Genomic DNA, 20,000 nt, shown 5'->3' on the forward strand with positions numbered 1-20,000 from the left:
TATATATATATATATATATATATATATATATATATATATATGTGTGTGTGTGTGTGTGTGTGTGTGTGCGTGTGTGTGTGTGTGTACATGTGAATCTCCAAGAAACACATACTGGCTAATCCATTCTCAAGCCAAGAAGAATTGATGGTGTCTTTTTTTGAATGTATAGAACTATGCAACATTTGCAAACATTTTCTTAAGAACATAATTCTTTTTTTTCAACTAGTTCGTTGTGCGTCATAAGAGAAATTCAGTGCTGAAGAAAGATGTAAGAGAATGAGTTGTTTTGAACCCGTGGTATTATATTGCGTTTTCCAGTTGATGAAGTTTAGTTTTAGCCACTTATTTGCTTTTTTCCCGTTGGGTTTCTAATAATAATAATAATAATAATAATAATAATAATAATAATAATAATAATAATAATAATAATAATAATATTATTTTATTATTATTATTATTACTGGTACATTTATTTTTTTTAAAGTTTTCATTCAACAGACATTCTCCTATTTCTGGTTACTCACGTGTATAATATAATGACATAAAATCAATAGTTATTTTATAGGATACCATTTCTGTATCACTGTAGGAATGTTTTATAAAAAATAACCAATATATATATGTATATATATATATATACATCATATATATATATAATATATATATATATATATATATATATATATATATATATATATATGTATGTATATATATATACCCGATAGAATAGATGATGAACGTTGTGGGGAGGAGGCCAATTGTGTCTGGGTATGTGATTGATTCGATGAAAAGGCCTGTGGGGAATCCAAACCAATCAGAATAGGCTTAGTTTTTTTTTTTTTTTTTTATTTCCTGGTAATAATTCCCTGACCATGAAGCTTCTCCTGTGTTTTGCTATTTACAAATTTCCTTCGCAATTCGTGGTTTATTACACCGCAATGCACGGAAGCGTTGGAATTAATTTTCCTGTGGGTTAATAATAATAGTAATAATAATAATAATAATGATAATAATAATAATAATAATAATTATAATAATAATAATGAATAATAATAATAATAATAATAATAATAATTATTATTATTATTATTAATATTATTATTATTATTATTATTATTATTATTATTATTTTTATTATTATTATTATTATTACTATAGGACAAAATTTAACAACTGTAGTCAAATTATAAAAATTTAGGTACTAATGATTACTATAAAAATAGTATACCACTGAAATACAAAGGAAGCGACGGATTTATAAAAATTAGTTTTATCATCTAAGGTCATGAATTCCGTGTTATTCATTTTATTGTGATTCTTTCGGAGTGAGGGATTTATCAGTCATTCGCTGTAAATTACAGATGGCCTTATGCTTTGGTGGCATAAGAATTATTGTGAAGCTTTAATGGGAAATAGTTGAAATAGTAATTCAGTGCAGTTCAATCAGAATATGAAAGTTCAAAGTTAATAAAACAATTGCTAATTGTTCTTCTGAATTATTTGACACTGAATAACAGGTAATGTTTTAAGAATATATAAAAGGTATTTTTTACTCGAACACATTTTAGAAGGCACATTACTAATCATTCAGCTGTACATTCTCTCATACATGTTTGCTAGGAAAAAAGATTCCAATATTAAAGAATATGTTATAAAGCTAGCTCTAGTTGGCTTAGAAAATATTCTTGCACATGTGCAACGCATTTTTGTGTTGCTGCACATAGAAACAGGGAATGACGTTTGGTGCTATGGGGGTGGGGGGAGGGGGGGAATTAGAGATTTTGGACGGGGGTTAAGCCACATGCTGAGCATGCAGTATCTTTGTCAGTTTACTTCCAAAATCTTTTGGCTAATGTTTCTAGAAATTTCATGCTAGAACTTTCATTATAGACCATAAGGTCAAGTCCTCTCGTTATCACACTGCCATCTGCTTCCATCCTGTCGTTAAGATGACCTTTGGACCTTTATATTTACTCCTCCCATTAGGAGGTAGTACTTTTGCGTCCCACAGCCATCGTTGTCTGGATACAACTGCTACTCAGTCTGCATTATGCTTCCTTTAAGCATTTCAGTGACGTTTGCTGGAAGTCTACAGCCTTGAGTCACCCACCTCCCCCTGCCCCTCCTCTGAAAGCTACGTAGAAGGACAATCATATAATTTTGTTGCAATTTACATATGGCACACGACATTGTCACATACTTCAGGCTGTTTGTTTGTCTTTCATTCCTTGTATTTACTGACGTGCTCAGACTGTCAGAATAAATGACAGACAGAAATGACTCATAATTATTTCCATAATGGATATAGTGATTACTTGGATTAATTTTAACCTTGTATATTACACCACTTAGCACAATCTTATTGTAACCCCCTCCCCCACCCAAAAAAAGGGTAGATGCAAACGCAATTAATTAATCATAATTTGGAGGAAAATTTACCTACACAACTGTAATTATACCCTTGTTTACCTTGGTCTTAATTGCTGCCTTTCTTCAGTAATATGGTTATACTGTATCCGTATTAAGTTTATATCTCCTTTTTTCCCATACTGAGTAATTGATAATCAAAATAGTTCAAAATAGCTCTCTCTCTCTCTCTCTCTCTCTCTCTCTCTCTCTCTCTCTCATAAAGGCAATCGAGGAAACACCAGTCACCTAAAATGCAGATCAACCACCGTCATGAATTCTGGGTCCCTGCTTCCGGCACACTCATTATTAGCTCGGTATTCCCAAGTCTTCGGAGACATTCTCCATGCATGGCGACGGTTCTTAAAATCTTGTGGTCATTCCTGACCTTTTCTAATACAAATCCAAAGCCCCAAAAAACCTTTCCGAGGGCTTTTCCAATGGTTCCTCCATTCTCCCATGCCATATAAATTTCCATTGTTTCGGGTCTTAAAAGTCAAGAGAGTGACGGAGAAAATTGCTAATGCAGAAAGTGGTCCTGATGTTTCCAGTCCTCAACCCCCCTCCCCCCCCCCCCCCCCCACTATTCCTCCTACCTTCACCTTTTTTTTTCCTTCCGTTATTTTTTTTTCTTCAACTTTCATTGGATTTTTTGGGAGAAGGGGAATGGGAGGAAGAGTGGGAGGGAGGCTCTTCTCTCCTATATACACTTTCATCCCCAACCCCCCTTTTTTTTCAAAGCTCTGGAAGTGACACTCAGCATACATATAAGAGACTCGGGGGGAAACTTTGGCAATAGTCTTAGACACACACACACACACACACATACACACACACGCACAGAGAGAGAGAGAGAGAGAGAGAGAGAGAGAGGGATAAATTTCCTACTCGCTTAGAGAAAGCCAAGTAGCCTCTAGATTAACAGTGAAATATTTCACTTGAAATAAGCATTCATTCATAAACTACAATTATCGCAGCTTGTTTACCTTAGAAATATTGAATGTGAGATCAGATAAGTAAAAATAAAAATTCTGTTACTTAAAGGCTTCCTTTAAGTAAAATACTGAATGTAAATATTTTTAACCAACGAAAAGTGAAAATAGAAAATAGAATGTTTAAAATCATATTAACTGATATCAGATAAACTTATGACCAAATAGATTTGAAAAATTTAGTTAGAGATAATGAATGTCCATACAAAAATAATACAAGAATATAATTAGGCTGAAATAAAAATAAATGCATAAATAAAGCAAAAGTTATGCAAATAAACGTACTTTGGATATTGTTCTTAAATGGTAAAAAAAACTTTAAAGAATTAGTATGTTTTATTTCTTTTATTTGTCCTGATTTTTTTACTAAATTCACCCAGCTCTTTTTAAATTAAAAAAATATTTACCAGAACAAGATCCTAATCTTTCGGATACCCAGAAGCGAATTGAAAATCGAATTTTGAAGCTGACAGTATTCCATTTCCATTACTATGTCAGCAGCAGTTGAAATTCTTTAAGGCTGTTTCAGTTGGTCGTCTTGCAGTGCCTGGAAATCGATGGGTATCTTTGGCTGTATACAAATTAGAAATTTTCCGATTCTCAGTCAGTTCTTTATGATACACATTGCACATGAAAACTTCACTTCAGTTCGAATTTGAGTAATTATATTGGTAACTCATAATAACATAGTGGTTTCGTTATTTAATATATCGTGTAGTTCTGCCTACTTTGCTGACATAAGTAAAAAAAAAAAAAAAAAAAAAAAAACTTCAAAAGAACACTCCAAAGAGAACATACTTTTGCAAAGTCAAACTTCCTGGAACGATTATTTATCGTGTTTATTTTTTTCTGGTTTAACAGAAGTTATTTTCTCTAAAATTTCGACATTGGCAGAGTATCTTAGTAAACTAATGAAAAAATAGCACACACACACACACGCACTCAATCTCAAACATAATATGTGAAATAATGCCATGCAGAATATATACATATTTTTATATATACATTATATATGTATATAGTACATATATATGCAAATGTAAATATAATCCGCAGGAATGAAATGGTTTATCGAAGAATCACCCTCGAGAATTATAACGGAATAGATTCTAATTTCACAATAAACCGGGAGGAAAGTACTGACGTACACCAAAATCACCGAACAGATGCAAACCAGTACCGAAGTTCTCATGCCTTGAAAGGGTAATAGTACTAGTTATAAGTCGATGATGATGATGGAGTGAGAGACCCAGAAAGTGATGAAGTCAGGAGAGAGAGAGAGAGAGAGAGAGAGAGAGAGAGAGAGAGAGAGAGAGAGAGAGAGAGATAGAGAGAGAGAGACTACTACGCATTTCAATCTTCTAGACGTCGTAAAAGAAATTTCCCAGAGAACAAAGGCGAAAGTTTTATGACGGCTCCGATAGATGGACGAGGCTGCGGAGCTGGAGTAACGATGTTATTTTTCTATTCTTAGGTAATTCCTTCCTAATGGAGCTGACACTACGGATAACGCCTTTCTTTGTTCTGGTGTTTTGGACGTTAATTTCTCGTTCTGGTCGGTATTTTTGTATATATTTCAATGTGAAAATGATGATGAATTGCTAAATGTTTTTATACAGTAAATATATTCAATGATTTTAAGAAGTATATACATAGTATATCTTTATATATATATATATATATATATATATATATATATATATATATATATATATATATATATGTGTGTGTGTGTGTGTGTGTGTGTATATATATATATATATATATATATATATATATATATATCACACAAAAAAACAAGGAATTGGAGTAAATAACATTGATACATTCATGAAAACATCATTATTAATGTGTCTTCTGAAGAATAGGATCAAGTAAACACATTGGAAAGTATAGCTTTGCAAGAATATGCATTCAGAAATATTTGCTACATTATCATTAAGGCAAATGTAAAAGAAAATTTAAAGTTTTCATGAAACCGAAAGTAGAATATTAAATGAAAGTTGTTGTAAAGAAAGTCACTTGAAATTTAGATATCGAAAAGGCATCGTTATGAAATTTACAATTTAATAAAGATACCGAAAATCAGCGTCAATTTCCGGAACAGACGTTCTTTTGTCACCATCTTTAAAACATAAATCGATTAAATTTTAAGTACCTCAAAATCTGTCACATATTATTTACGATGAGATCAACAAAATCCAGAAAATTTAATGACGGAGTGGAAAATTCGAGGAAACCCGGAGACAAAAGCAGGAAAATACAAATAGGATTCCTTTCTTCAGATTACAACTTCGCACTTTTCTTGGCCACTCGAGGTGGTGGACACAGCAGCCTTCCACAGACACAAAAGAACTTTGGTCTGGGAATCGAAACAGGTGGGGGGCTGAGGGAGGGGGATAGTTGGAAGGGGTCATGCATCTCCATCCTTCCCCCCCTTTCTCCCCCCCCTACCTGCCCTCCCTCGGTGAAATGGTCGACCAAGAGAAAGAACCTTTAACAACTCGTTCGGTTTCCTGAGAGCCAAGACTCATTCAGAGGATGAAACGGGAAAAGGGTTTCAATTACGTTATTCCTGTAGTTTGCTAAATCGATAATATATATATATATATATATATATATATATATATATATATATATATATATATATATATATATATATACAGACACATATGCATATAAGTATATACTTACACACACACACACATACACACACACACACACACTACACACACACACACCACACACACACACACACCAACACAAACACACACACATATATATATATATATATATATATATATATATATATAGATATATATATATATCTATATAAGAGAGACAACCTCAAGCTAGTAGAATTTTCATGCGTACGGGGAAACAAGTGTCAATTGCTTTCTTTGATGGCGAAAAAGAAAATGGAGATTTTAAAGAAAATGCACTGAAGAAATGGAAATATATATTGAAAATGCTGAAATAATGTGAACGTAGTTAAGTCAAAGCTCATTAGGACAGGAGAGAGAGAGAGAGAGAGAGAGAGAGAGACGAGGAGATAGAGAGAGAAGAGAGAGAGAGAGCGAGAGAGAGAAGAGAGAGAGAGAGAGAGAGAGAGAGAGAGAGAGAGAGAATTGTTTAGTATACAAGTTCAGCACAGTATATGTACAATGAAATTCAAGAAACATTTTTATTATCGCCAGGCAACGAATAATTTCTAATAGGAGTCATTTATTTGAGAGTCTTACTGTCGAAGCATGATATTTATCACCTTTACAAAATGAATTATGTATGATGAATCTGTTTATTACTTTTTATTTTTCTCTTGTTCTGCTTTGGTCAAATTAACCAAGGTTTTAATCAGAATTAAGAACGAAATTTACCATAACAAAACCGTGATATTCTGTTCTTATAACGAAAAACAACATTCGCCACAACGATTAAACTAGTATCAGTTGATGTTACCTCTCTCCTGTCTTTCTTATCTGTTAACTCCAAACCCCGACCCCAACGCCATCTTTTGTCGTTGTATTTTTCCTTGTCCAAACTCCCTCCTCCCACTTGTATCATTTGGTAAGTTAGAATGAAGGGAAGTGCGGAATAATTTACATGCATTGGCATTTAAAAGCATTGGTTGAACTCCCTCCGTCCTTTTGCTTCAGTAATGGTTGCATGTGTACCAGTTGGCAGATTTGCTTACCATGAAACAAACATACTACTGAAAATTAATTAAGATTCACTGCCGCTGTAAAGCCACATTTGAATCGTGGTAAACAGGAGCTGATGTTATTTAAAGGCAAAGAGATAAATAGAGATCAAGAGGAAAGACAATTTGTTCATTTTGCCGAAGTCAATTTCTCGTGGTTTTAAAACATTTGATCAGAACGGAAATAAAAATGGAATTACTCCACATGAGATGAACAGTTTTAAAAAAATCATACCCATAAAAAATGATTGTTGAAATGAGTATTGCTTTTGACTTCTAAGAGCTTTTTACTCCGCAAAGATCAACATATTTTGATTATGAAAATATAATCAAATTGATCGTTACTATTTCTCGAAGGAAAATGGGATAAATACAAGGAACATACACTTATTAAAATTAAATTTTTCCTTGAGAATATGAAACTCGTAATTTAAACCACTGACAGAGATTAGCTCTCTTTATGAGAGGTTAAACGAAACAATTATGTTATTGAATAAAACCATTATTATCGTAAAGTATCGTATAACCATTTATGCAAAGAGTTGGTCATCTAGAATCTAACAATAAAACTAGTATATGTATTTAACAAAAGATGATTTGAGGTTTTCTGTACAAGACGAAAAATTTGCTCCGGAATATGAATGCCAATACCTTATATTATATAGATTAATTATAAGAGCTGATATGAGCGAACGGCAAAATAAATACGAATAAAGAAATCGTTATAAGGTATCCACATTATTTTATTTAATGACATTGTACATCAGGCATCTTTTAAACACCATATTTAACGACATCCCTAGAGTCTGCCAGCGAATACCAATGAAAGATCGTATGTTGGAGAGAACAAACTTGGTGTGCATACCTTCAATGAAAGCAAGAAAAAAAATTTAATAATACAAAAAAAAATCAACCATTTCCTAAATTAGTAATTTTCCCCACGATTCAGTGACTTCTTCCGAGAGTGAAACAACGGAAAATTAGGTGGCAGAAGATCAGAAAAGAGCTTTTGGGAAAGGTCTTTGAAAGGCTTTGGATCTGCATTAGCAAATGCGTGGGAAGAACCCTGAGATTCTGAAAGGTATTGGAATGCGCGGAAAATGCCTCCGCGGATTAGGGAATACGAGCGAATTAGTACTCTTGCGCAATATCAATGAATTCATTTTCGAATCTGCTATTTGCATAATGGGTGACAAGGATTATATGGCTTTCCTTAATGAAGATGCAGGGCTAAGAAAGAAAGAAATGGAGAGAGAGAGAGAGAGAGAGAGAGAGAGAGAGAGAGAGAGAAGGATGGCGTGCTTTTCACATAGGATCTTTACAGTTTTCGACTTTCTTAGGTGTAAAATATGATTAGCGTTATTATGTCGGTCTTTGAGGTATTCGGGTATTGGATGTAGTTATATATAAAGAAAACTAACCTGTATTATGTATTAACGGCCTCATTTTTCAATGAGGTGAAAAAACAAACAATATGTTTGTGGAATTCTGTAATAGTTTTTAAATCGTTTTCCTATAGTATATATAGCTTATATATATAGTATATATATATATATATATATATGTATATATATATATATATATATATATATATATATATATATATATATATATATATATATATATATATATATATATGTGTGTGTGTGTGTGTGTGTGTGTGAATTTTATCACATCACCGTGATTTATACATAGGCATTAAGCAACAAATGTTCTTTAATACGCAATTCCCTCTACCTCGGAAATAGTATACTTTCATGTATGTTAACCGAAGGGGATTTATTTAGAAGATGATAAGTTCGTCATCATCTCGTGGGATCGATCCAGCGACAGATTAGAAGCTGTAGGTCCCGTTGCTAGGTAACCATCCAGTTCCTAGCCACGTAAAAAAAATCTAATCCTTCGGGCCAGCCCTAGGAGATCTGTTAATCAACTCAGTGGCCTGGTTAAACTAAGATATACTCAACTTAGATTAGAACTCAGGAATACAGTGACGCGCCTTAGACCACACGGCTAACAAGGCGTGGTTTATGGCGCGTCACTGCAGTCCTGATTTCTAGTCTGTCGCTGGATCGATCCCACGAGACGACGAACTTATCTTCAACTAAAATTTCTCCTTCGGTTAACATATATGAAGATAAATTATTTCCGAGGTAGAGCAAATTCGATATTAAAGAAGATTTGTAGCTTAATGCTTATATATATATATATATATTTATATATATATATTATATATTATATATATATATATATATATATCTATATATACATATATGATATAATATATATATATGTTTATATATATATCTATTATATATATATATATAATATATATATTATATGTATGTATAACACAACTCACATTTTTAGCTTACAAATACGACAAATTAGAATTAGAAACGAGAAGAATCGAAGAGAAAACATAAAAAGGGAGAGAAGACGAAACAACTGATAGAAATTTATCTAGAAAATTTTTTTTATCATGATCGTATGAAGAAACTATGAGGAGGAGGAATAAGGTATAGGAAATGAACGAGATATTTAAGAATAAACGTGGAAAATAAATGGTAATGAAAAATAATGAACTCCGAAAAACTCGATTTCACTCTTCAGGAAGAACCAAGAGGAAACGAGACAGACGAGGAGAGAAAGGAAAGAGAAAGAAAAAAAAGGGGTGACAAAAAGTAAGAAAAATTCGAAAATGAGAGAAAGGAAAGGGATAATAATAGGCAGGAAAAATCGAGAAGTGCCCAAATGTTTGATGAAAAAGAACAATTTATAAGAGGAAGAGGAGAATGGATAGAAGAATGACAAAAATCAATAGTAAAGATGAAATAAAAGAATAGTCACAGGAGAAGAAGAGAATACAATGGAGAAAGAGGACGATGAACCAGATGATGAAATAAAAATTCTTAGAAAGAAGACACCAGAAGAAATGAATGTGTAAAAAAGATTAAAGGGGAAGCAAGAACTAAAAGAAATTTACAATTACACAAACTCTTCAGTAAACGAACGAGAAAAATGGAAGGCGAGAAAAAGAATTAAACAGAGAAAGAAGAAGAGGAAACCAATTAATGAAAAAAAATGTAAAAAAAAAAAAAAAAAAAAAACGCGGAGCAGTGAGTGGCGAGAGGAGGAGCAGCTGTGTTGGGCAGTTAAGAGGCGCGCGGAGAAGGATTAAATCTGTCGGTCGATGGATACTGCAGATTAAACGATAGTTTTCGGTAACCAGTTCATTCGGCTCTCTCTCTCTCTCTCTCTCTCCTCTCTCTCTCTCTCTCTCTCTCTCTCTCTCTTCCTGTGTCGAACTAGGAAGAATTTACTTTTGGGGTATGACCGTATGGGTACTTTTATATCGAATATACACTCTCTCTCTCTCTCTCTCTCTCTCTCTCTCTCTCTCTCTCTCTCTCTCTCTCTCTCTCATATCTGTGGCTAGCTAGATGGCTAATATTCAGTCTTGTCTTTATGTCTTTTCATTTTGGACCCATCCCCATTTGAGGGACAAAACTATATAATGAAGAAATATACAATATAACTAAGTATTATATTGTTTTGGCTGTTTTCGTTCTCATAAGTAAATATAATAAATGAGATAAAAACTAATGTAATTATTCAGTGTATATACTGAATTCATATTTCTTTTCCTGTATAAAGAAACCTATTTGCTTGCTTTCGGAGGTAGAAGTGAGTACTTCAGTAATTACGTTTTTCGAGATACTTGACAACAAGTATCTCCGCTTTATCTTTACAAGTCCCAGATCTCTTTTAGAATATTTTCCGTTAACCTTTAAATGACACATCTTACATGAATGATTATTGCTGATCTAAAATGAAGACAAGAAAGACACTGAGTAGCATCAGACATATATAAATGCATCTTTGAAGTCCATCCACGTTGGTGGCTTTTTCGCAGTTAGGAGTGTTAAGAGATCATTCCCAGCATTATGCCCTTGGTGCGACTACTTCAGTTCCTCTTCGTTAGTTAAACCTTTACATTAAACTCCTTAATTGCTCTAAGTCTGTCTTCGAATGTGGAAAGTGGGGCCAAATCCCCGGTGACCTCGTCCCATAAAGAGAAACAACAGTTGTGACATTTTTTACTAGGTATTCTATATTAGAATATTAGACCCACTCTGTTTCTTTTTCAGACTGCTTACTTTCGTTTCTTGGCATTTTTCTTTCTTTTCTTAACTCTACCTTCTTTTCTTGACGAATTACTTTTTTCTCAACTCTTACATTTCCAATTTAGCATTTCCCTCCTAGATACCTTTCGTTTGTTTTTGATCTCTTATCCTGGTTTACAGATTTCCCGCTGTCATCACACCCTTTGCCAGCTAAACTCCTGATATCAGGTTATTCTCGATCGTATTTTACCTCGATAACTTGAAGAATATTTACACGAATAGCTGTGTGTTTCCTTCAGCAAATACCCATTGATTCAGTTGCCTCGAAACAACATAGACCATTTCAGCCATGCATGGCTTTCTCCTCTTGTTTCATCTTCCATTAATGCTGTAATATTATAAAATTCAATTGATTCTTATTTTATCCAACACTTTGCCCTTCCTGTTACTGTCTTTCCTTACAGGTTACCTTGTCGCTTCACTAAGGTCAAATCTAATATGGTTATAGGAGGCTGTTGTACTGTCGCTTCTGCAAAGTCTAGTCTAGTTTAGTGACAGGTACCTTCGTTGCTCTAATAGGTTCAAGTCTAGTAGGCTCACTGGTCAAATCTAGTTGAGTGATAGGTCTCTTTGCTACTTTGTTAAAATCTGGAAAATGCTTAGCTATAAGTAGTGATTTAAGCCATCGACTTACTTAGTCTGTTCCGCACAACCTGCTGATGACTTCACGCCTACAACTCTCCAAACTTATTACGATGATTCATTCATGTGCTTTGTATTTGTTTCTATCGGTGTTTGGCAGGGTTTCATTTTTCATCTGTCCTTTTTTAACTCTAAACATTCTTCCTTTTATTTCTGCACTCAGCATTTCACATTTTATTTATATAGTTCTTTGTCTTTATCCATAGTTCAAACTTCACTTATCACACCAAAATGGGAAACATATTTTAGCTAAGGTCAATGACGATACAATGTAGTCTCTGTCTGTTTCTGGATTCTCTTTCTAAACTAACACTATCTAGTTTATCTCTTCGACCAAGATTCTTGGTACTATGAATGTCTTCAAAACCTACTCTATTTTCAGATGTTTTTCTGATAGAACTGAATCAAAGGCAATTTAGTTCAACAGTTGCTTTGACTATGCATAATTCTTCCACCGGCCACATGATCGCTTCGCAATTCCATATTATCGACATGCATTGTTTTGGTCAGTGTTCTTTTATTTTTCTGAAAGCACCGATAGCTAGTCTATAACACTGCATCATATATCCATTCTAAGATCTATATTCTCTGCTTAATAAATATTACCCCCACTCTACCATCCTTTTCGTTTTCTAATTTCCTGAGTAGCCCCAAATATAGGAATGACAAGCCTATTAAAGCAGGGATTTTTCTAATAGTAAATAAGATAGAGTAAGATATCGAACGCTGCGAATCTTACATTCTTTTTTCACTTGCCTACTACGTGACGGCTGAAGACAATGACGAAGCTCAAACAATTTAACCCTGGGAGAAGCGAAGAGAGAGAGAGAGAGAGAGAGAGAGAGAGAGAGAGAGAGAGAGAGAGAGAGAGAGAGAGAGAGAGACGTCAATTGTCGGCTTATAGAACTGACTCAATATTCTCTAGGGATTTACCGATGACCAAAACTTAGAGCGCTTCGTAAAATAGTTGAGGTTAAATGATCATCCCCGCAATCTTTAACCCGGAGAAGAACAGGAACTATTTTTCAGTTCTGTTGAGAGAGAGAGAGAGAGAGAGAAGAGAGAGAGGAGAGCAGAGGAGAGAGAGAGAGAGAGAGAGAGAGAGGAGAGAGAGAGAGCATTACCTTCGTATGTGGGATTAAGATATTAATTGGATTTAATTTGAAAATGTTTTTTTATATTACCTAAATAGCGGACATGAAAATATAAAATTTACTTTAGATAGGGAGGTGAATAATATGCCATTTTTAGATATTTTCTTTGATAAATCCAAGAATTCATTCTCTCTTTACAGGAAACCAATTTTTTAAGGATTAGGTTTGAGTTTTTCCGTCACTGTCCAAACATTTTCAGAGTATTAAATGCAATTAATACTTTAATCTACAGGGCTTATAATTTGTGCTCCAATTGCCTTACATTGGTAAATCAGTTAAGCAACTTGTGAAGGAATTGAAATACTGTTCTAGTAGATCTTATATACAGATGACTTTTAAATTAATTTTTATAATAAAATGCTTGCTACCTTTCAAAGGCAAACTGCCTGATTTGTTGCGTTCTGGTATTGTTTTCTATGATACATGCCCCAACTGCCAAGTGGGGCATTTAGGTAGTTCCATAAAGGCGATCAAAACGAGGTACTGCCAGTATGAAGGGATCAGTGACAGGACAGGTAGAGACTCAGCATTCAAGTACTATTAGTCTTCCATCCGTGAACACTGCAGTAGATGCAATCAGGTAAGACTAAATATAAAGGATTTTAATATTGTAGAATCTTGTTCAAAATTGTCTGATTTAAGGATTTTAGAATCTATATATATCTACAAACTAAAGTCACAACTCAACCAAGCTCGGTCTTCCTTCCTGTTATTCATAACCTACTGATTTTCGATCAGCATTCGCTTTCCAGTCATCAAGCTTATTTATCTATTGTCTAATTTTGCTTTTCTTGCGTTACTTCTGTTTTTTATGGTTTTTAGTCCTGTGTTTTGTTTGATGATTTTTATTTCTCTCGTTTTGAGTTTGTTTTTCTTAGTTTTATTGGCTATTGTAATTCACTGAGTTGCATTATTAGTTTTAAGTCAGTGGTTTCTTTTCTGAGTAATGTCTGTGTGTGTGTGTGTGTGAGAGAGAGAGTGAGTGAGTGAGTGTGTGAGTGTGTGTGTGTGTGTGTGTGTGTTTATAGCGACGTAGTTTATAAAAATCATTATCCACCGTTATTTTGTAAATTTCTCGGACACCATGTCAAAGTGCCACGGATCCCACCTTGAGAACCGCTGCCCTAAGAATCAATCTCTAGCAACCATTTCTTTGTATATCAATAGTGTATCATCAGTGATCATAATGTGCCCAAGTTTTTAGGAAGAGAGAGGGTGTGGCGGGGGATGGCTGGCTTCAAGGAGTGACCCAGTTTCTTTTTTTTCTTTTTTCTTATAAGAAAGGATGAGTTCCCAGGGTGACTCAGTCCTTTTTCTGCGATTGTTACGAGAGTTCATGACTCACAATCCTTGACTGGAGCTTTGATGTCCTTGATCCCTGAGCAGTACTATTAATCTTTATCTTTCTTTCTTCGTATCCATCCTCGATCCATTTTATCATAACCATGTGAAGTAGTTGAAAACGAGAAAAGGAAAGAACTCTTCGGATATTTCATTCCAAACTTGTTTTCTTCTCCCACGAGTCTTTCTAAAGAGGGTAATTAGAAAATGGCCAGTTTATCTGCTCACTAATTAGAAGCTGCTCCGGGGAAAACTTGAGGCATTCGTCGATGTCAGAAGTATGATTTGGGGATTTATTTTTAGTTGCTATATAAAGCGAATCCAACGGCATAGTTTTTTTTTCCCGTTAGTATGACATAAAGGCAGGGTTAAGTTGAAGATAGACATAAAATAAATAAAGTTTCGTAATAAAGACAGGGAAAGTGGGAGTAAGGACGAAAGGAAACTAGATTTTCATATTTTCTGCAAAGCACTAATTATGTCCAGAACAGATTTCTGGGTTATTTTGAGTACCACGAATGAAAATGGGTAAAAAGTTAAAAAGGTTATCTCTATACATTTAGGATATAACACGTGATTCTTGCAAATGGAAGGATTTTGTAGTCTGATAATTTCTGTAGTTTTAGTTTGCAGTGCTGAACCAGTTTTCTAAGTAAATGAATATCTTAAATAAAAATAAAGAAATTACAATCAAGCTGGGCAAATAGAGAATGAAAACATTTTTTAACAAGGTTGATGCTGGTAGAAAACTATAAATTAAGAACTGTTAGGTTAGCAATTATGTATTTCATTCAGAGTTGAGCGAAAATAATAATTTTACATCGAACTAAACAGCCATATAAAACGCTTGGCTGAATGAAAGGTAGAATTCGGTAACCATTGATTCTACATATATGTGTGTGTGTGTTTGTGTGTGTGCAATTTCCTTCCGCTTGACCTTCGGAAAGAAATCCTCACAAGAAATAGAAGGAAATGACCCATTTATTCCGGGCAAGATTTGACAGCCAGTAAGGGAACCCTTCAACAGGAGAGAGAACTTTCCCGTGACGTCATTTGTTTTTGTTTCCTTTCAGAATATGAGCCTCTTTGTGGGGACAAAAAAGATGGCCTTCATAAGAAGCCCCAGAAAAAGGAAGGAAGTCATTCTCTGGCGTGTCGTCCGCTCTGACAGCAATAGAATTTCGAAGTGGCGTTACGTGTTCGGAGAAGGAGCCATGACATCTCCTACTAAAGGTCGGTTTTGACGCTTTTTTTTTTTAGCCTTTAAATGGAAGTGATGACATCATTTCTCCGTGAGATGTCGCATAAGAGTCATTATAATGACAGTAGCATTATCTTCAAATGAGACAGTGACGTGATCGCTCTCGTAGACCATAAACTCTAAGGGATATTGTTTATAGATGTTTTCCGTGAAAAAATTACTTTTTATTTCATCTCCTTTTATTTAGTTGATGAGGCCTACACATATCATGGAAATGTTATTTTAACAACCAGAAAAATTAGAAAATCTTGGGAAGGTTATTATTTGTATTATATTGGCATATGATAACTATAATCATTCAGATTAGTTACCAAAACATATTTCTTTCTAGTCGCGAATAACCCATATAATATTTTGTGTAGTTGCTTAAAATAGTGTTCGTTACGATTTCGTCAATAAACAGACGAGAAGCTTGGTTGTACTTATACATTTTGTGTACATAAGAGCATTTACCCATTATGGCACTAGAGCTAAGTCAAACTGTGAAGGAAATCCTCTTTCAAGTAAGCACTTTTCGAAAAAGTGAAATGTTCAAATCTTACCCACAGGATGGAAACAGACTTGTTAAGCTCTGGATATTTTAGTTTATTTCACCAACCTATATTGCAAGAGAAATTCATGTATGTACTTGAGAAGATACGTTTGTCATTATCAAAATGTTAACCTTATATGTGTGTGTGTGTTTGAAATGTATTATGTATGTAGGTTATTTTGCCTTAAAGAAATCTGATTATAAAATTACTATTCTGTACATGTGCTAAACCCCGCTGATTTACTAAAGATTGGGCGAAGTTGTTTGTGTAATTCATTCATTACACCTTTAAGATTTTTTTTATATATAAATACGGTAACGATCTGAATGATCTGTTTTGGGAGAGGAAGGATGTTAAAATTGTTTTTTCCTTTTTTAAAGAATAAAATCTGATAGACATATTCAGGTATCATTTGCGACTTACAGAAGAAGATATTCATAATAACAAAAAGTAGCTTGTCTTGTTATTTCAGAAATAATTCTTAACTACTGAGCAATATTATCCGGGTTGCAGTTTGTTTTAATTGACTCCTCAAAAGTAACACGATGAAGACAGTATAAAATTATAGAGGAATAAAGAGATTCCCTGCTTTAAAAAATGTCTGTATCTATTAATACGACAATAACAGCATTTTTGAGAGAAGGTACGGGGCTTCAACCCAGTAATGAGTTTCCTACCCCCCCCCCTCCACCTTTTTTGTTGTTGTTGTTGTTGTTGTTGGAAAAGTGAGACTAGCAATCTTCTGTGACATCAGCGGTGACATTTAAAATTATGATATTACAGTATTTCAAAGATATAATGTTATCCCATGCACGTGAGGAAACCCCACATGAGGAATTATAATTCTTTAAAAGAAAGATTTCACAACTGTCTTATGAGGATTATTTTATTCAAAATATACAGTAGGATTAGTTCACCTAAGAGAAAAACGTCTCCGTCTATAATTATACACGTACGACATAAAAACTGTCGACTTTGACTAAATTATCATCAACGAATTCAAAACAAAACGCATATGCAGTACATCTCATTTTTCTTGTGTGAAACGACGCAAGCTGTAGTTCAGAGGTGGACACAATTTTCGTAAAGTGGAGATGCTACTTGTATGGCCAATTTTATGTATTAGTCTAATACTGAATAGGAAACAGTTTTATTATATATATATATATATATATATATATATATATATATATATATATATATATATATATATATATATATATATATATATATGCATACATATTATATGTATGTATGTATGTACTTATGATGCATATATCGACAAAAACTATATTAGACGAGCGCACGCACGTATAAATACCAAATGTGAATTAATACATGAAGTAATAAAATTTTGAAAAATTCATGGATAATCAAAGAATCTTTTCGTCTAGCTCATGTCATAATAGTTTAACAACACAATGAGAGCGGGAACCCTTCGTTAATTCTTACTCTGAAATCTGGAATCTGGGACATGGAATTTCAGACGGGGTTGAAAGCCCCTGCTTTTATAACTGACTGTCTGGAAGCGCTGAGAGTGCTTTTAAAATTAGCCACTTCCATTGTCATTTCAATAACAGCTTATTTTCTTAATGTCTTTTTTTTCTTTTCTTTTGGGTCGTGCTGGGAAAGAGAAGAGACTTGGAATGTCTTTTTAACCAGGTAGATTGTCTGAGGCACTTTGAGTGCTCCGGAAAAAAATCATGAATTGTTGGGGAATTTTATATGATTCCGGTAAATGTGGCAAATAATAATAATATAATAATAATAATAAATTTCCAAGTTCTCAGCCTCTAGATATTAGTAATGTCATGAGAAAGGAAGGCATTAACAAAGCCTGAAAAATAGATGCAGAAGAAATGGAAGAAAGAAAAGTATCAGATAAAATGAACGGCGTAGGCATCTCGAGAAAGCTAAAATCAAAAGGTGAAAAATTCTAAACAGAAAACAATTGTTATTCCCCCCCAAAAAAACATAAACGTGCGAGCAACAAACGAAGGAAGAATTGGGTGAATAACTATATCCCGGGAGTCCAGAAAGAAAGAGAATATGGATGAGAACTGATGTAAACATTAACGAACAGCAAACGAGGAGGTGCAAACGAACAGTTCCTCGAACATGATGCGATGATGATGATGGTGATGATGAGAGAGAGAGAGAGAGAGAGAGAGAGAGAGAGAGAGAGAGAGAGAGAGAGAAAAGAAACTCTTCTTCTCTTTTCAATCTGCAAGACATCGTAAAAGACATCTCACGGAACACGCTGCAAAAAGTTTTATGACTGATTTCGATAGACGGACGAGACAACGAAGCTGGGAGAAGTAATTTTATTTCATCTGTACCTGAATATCACGTGATTTTGTTTTTTACTGATCGGAAGTAATTCTTGATATTTCAGATAACATTCTGTTTGCATCATATAATTTTATTGACAGAATCAACTCTCTTATATTACTTGGATGTTAATTGAATTTTTGTTTTTAGAAATGGAAGTTTAGCTATTAATTTTGTTTTTTTTATCCCCGTATTTATGTTTTAAATTATCAGTGCTGACTGCCTATATTGAGAAAATGGCTGTTGCGCAATTGTTTTTCTTGAAAAAGTAGGAAATGTTTAAGACATGAATATTGACATCACAAAAAAAAAAAAGAATATTCAAGAGCTTTAAAGCACCCTTTGAAAATAATTCCACAAAGCCAATAGGACAAGTGGGATATAATCGGAAGAAAGCAACGCTTACTTTCCCATTTAAATTAAAGAACAGATTGATATAAATATTTATAATTCAGTAAAGAAGGCTAGTAAATTCCATCATCAGCAAGGGAAAACGAAACCAAAAACACAGGAAAAAGTGGGCCAAACTCACTAAGAAATCTTTTCTAAGGTGGTCACACTCACACCCCCCCCCCCCCTTCCAACATGCCAAACACTCCCTCCCCACGCCCCCAAAGTCTCCCACAGCCGCAAAGAGAATAGAACTTGGCTTGGGAATCGAAGCAGGCGGGGGTCTGTAGCCCCCTGTCCCCGCTCCCCCGGACACATGCCCCAAAATTGTGTGCAGAGAGAGAGAGAGAGAGAGAGAGAGAGAGAGAGAGAACCTCTGCACTCGTTTCCTTTTCTGGAGACGGAGACTCATTTAAAGACTGTCGTTTCCCGATGGACGAAAGAGGAAAGGTTTTATCCAAATTATTTTTCGCTTTATCGGACTTCTCCTCTCTGCTTTGGGTACTTTGTTGGCTTGATAATTCTTTCCTTAGCTCGTTGTTTGGCTTAAGAGAGAGAGAGAGAGAGAGAGAGAGAGAGAGAGAGAGAGAGAGAGAGAGAGAGCCATTTAAAAAATTTGCAATTGTCACTTGAGTATTAAAAGTTTAAGAACATGTTCGATTTACGAAGATGAAGATTAGAATATGAAATTACAAACAGTGAATTCATTTGAATAAAGTAAAATGAACTATGGATCTCAGAGTCACGAAGGAAAACCAATGAGGTATATTTGTACCATTGTACCAATAACGAAATAATATTTTCCTGGAAGCTTTCGGAACAAAAAAGAACGAAAGGTGAAAATGATTTCATTATTATGATAGCTTTTAGACTGCTAAGTAATTCCAGGCTACTTTAAAGGATATTGAGAAGCTAGATTAGGATAATTTGTCGCAAAATGGTTGGAGAGAGAAGCAAACAGGTCTACTTAGGCAAATAATCCAATATTGTGGCTGTGGTTTTAAACTTTTCATGGTACAGCATTTACTTGATTTTTCTAAATATTTAGGGGCATGGGAATCAT

General features: G+C 34.2%; 1 long non-coding RNA gene across 4 annotated transcripts in view; it reads left to right on the forward strand.

The window, feature by feature from the left end:
• Positions 1 to 20,000, forward strand: part of LOC135221041 (uncharacterized) — a 104,409-nt gene that overhangs the window by 33,131 nt on the left and 51,278 nt on the right. For all 4 annotated transcript variants that reach the window (XR_010315860.1, XR_010315856.1, XR_010315858.1 and 1 more), the window contains one exon: positions 15,496 to 15,655. This is a non-coding gene — a long non-coding RNA (uncharacterized LOC135221041). The remainder of the gene's footprint in view (positions 1 to 15,495; positions 15,656 to 20,000) is intronic.

This window comes from Macrobrachium nipponense, chromosome 20 (assembly GCF_015104395.2).
Source record: "Macrobrachium nipponense isolate FS-2020 chromosome 20, ASM1510439v2, whole genome shotgun sequence".
Taxonomy (NCBI): domain Eukaryota; kingdom Metazoa; phylum Arthropoda; class Malacostraca; order Decapoda; family Palaemonidae; genus Macrobrachium; species Macrobrachium nipponense.